This window comes from Saccoglossus kowalevskii, chromosome 6, assembly GCF_978046115.1.
Source record: "Saccoglossus kowalevskii chromosome 6, keSacKowa6.1, whole genome shotgun sequence".
NCBI lineage: Eukaryota > Metazoa > Hemichordata > Enteropneusta > Harrimaniidae > Saccoglossus > Saccoglossus kowalevskii.
Window position 1 is genome coordinate 9,451,076 of NC_140646.1, and position 2,290 is coordinate 9,453,365.

The 2,290-nt window shown below is 36.2% G+C and overlaps 1 long non-coding RNA gene across 1 annotated transcript; it reads left to right on the plus strand.

Moving 5' to 3' along the window:
• Positions 1 to 1,413, plus strand: LOC146741492 (uncharacterized). The gene is made up of 2 exons (XR_014929770.1): positions 1 to 90; positions 1,148 to 1,413. It is a non-coding gene; the product is annotated as an uncharacterized LOC146741492 (long non-coding RNA).
• Positions 1,414 to 2,290: the final 877 nt, after the last annotated feature.

Below are 2,290 nucleotides of genomic sequence, written 5' to 3' on the forward strand. Positions count from 1 at the left end.
CAACTTAAACCTGGCGCAATACAAAACGTTTTCGAAAAAATAGATTCCGGACCAGCCCATGATCACTGAGGCGGATTTCAGAGACGTTGAGTAAGTGTTTCAAATGATTTGATTTTTTTGCGATCCTGATTATCGCTTTATAGAGAACACCCGTGTTATTTAAAAGGTAGTAGTAATTTTGACAATGACGCGAAAACGAAGCGTCGGACAAACCACAGTCGCTCCTCGTAGAGTGACTGTAGACAAACAGGAAATTACGCAGCCCTCAGGTTGTTTTCATTTTCGCAGACTAAAAGTGTCTGAATTGTTCGGTGATTGGTGTTGAATGTCGAAATCACACCTTTGTTGCCTTTACTTGCAGCTTGGTCTGCGTAATAATTTATGGAATAAGGATCCGGGCTTGGGCTGTCAATGTATTTTTTTTAATATGATATATCACGCTAAATCCACTCTGAATTTGTCTGTATGTGAGTCGCTCTCAATTATTTTTGTTATCCAATTAAACGCCGCCATTCACGCACTTGTCCCCGTCATGACCCGACGCGTTCACCCATTACAACAAATTTAATGCCGTGCGGCAGTCATTTATTTAGGGACGACGTCAAAAGATCGATGTCGGATAAAAAACTTAATTCCTTTAGTTTTTTCCAAACCCCCAACCCCCCACTAAAACTTAATTGATAAATATTGGTCATGGCGTCAGACTACATTCACCATGAAATACAAATTGATAATCGGACAGTAGTATTGCATAGCAGTTGGTTGTCGGGTGGGTGTACAATAAGTTTACAAATGCACCTCATTTGACGCACAGATTTACACTCGAACCAAACCATTTTTCTGTTTTTTTTCCCCTTTTCGGTTATTTCTGTCCATGATTGGATAGAACTACAAATACTCCAAGATTTTTTTGACTTCATTAAAAAATAAAATCGTTTTTGTAGGATGGAAACTTTTTGAGGTCAAAACCCCCCACCCCCAAACTAAAGGAAATAAGTTTTTTATCCGACATCGATCTTTTGACGTCGTCCCTTAGTAACTGTGTTTTGTCGTTTTTTAAAAAATATTTCTCTATTTTATTGATCACTATGTCCAAATAAGTTCTATTTTTATTTTTATTTTTATTTTGAATGTGTTTTTTACTCAGACGATCGATGAAATAAAACAGTGTAGTGACATGCCTAGTAACCTGCTAAATAACAAGACGATTCAGGCGTCAAATTCGATTTTGTCCAATGCCGGAGTTCAGCGACAGTGTACAAACGACCAGGTTGCAAACGTCCGCCTGAACTTTCCCACCGAGACTTTCCTGCCACTTCCAACACGAGCATACGGAGGAGGCTTATTGTAATCGAAGAAACGAAATGCAACGTAACGAAACAAGATAATACACATAATAAAAATTAAACTGTATTCAGTGACTGGAATATGGGTTGTATATGCACAATATTTACAAAATATTTGCCGAAAATAATATTTAATACGTATATGGCTCGTTTCGCTAATTACAGATAATCAAAAATCTGTAATCAGCGAAACAAGGTTCTTACACGTACAATATTTACAACAATCGGTGGAAACTTGACCAGTATATTTAGCTTTCAGTAGTTTATATAACGACATAAAATATTTGCCGAAAATAACGGGATTTTAATTAGTAAATGGTTTGTTTCGCTAATTACAGATTATCGACAATCTGTAACCAGCGAAACAAGGTTCTTACACGTACAATATTCACAACTGTCGGACGAAACTTGACAAGTTTATTTATTTATTTACACTTTTACATCAGGAGCTCACTAATAAGTAATTAGGAGCTGCAATAAAATTATTGGAAAAAGCACATACTATATAAATGAAAAAAAGAAACAGACAATTAAAAACTTAAAGGAAGTACAAAAAATACAGTAAACTGATCTTTGAAAGTAGACTCTGGATAACTCTGCAATCAAATAACTTCTTGAAAATGTATACTGCATTTGTTCTATAAATTCAATGCCCTTGCTACATTAAGATGCATGACTATGCATAGTTTGAAATAAAATTACCCTGGTAAAATTACCTGCAAATGAGCCCATCAGCTTTTAGGAATATATCTCTCTGTACATACATGAATCAGATATGCACATACACCCAGACAAGAAATGAGCCCACCAGCTTTTAGGAATATATCCCTCTGTACATACATGTACCAGATATGCACATACACCCAGACAAGGAATGAACCCACCAGCTTTTAGGAATACATCTTTCTGTACATACATGAACCAGATATGCACATACACCCAGA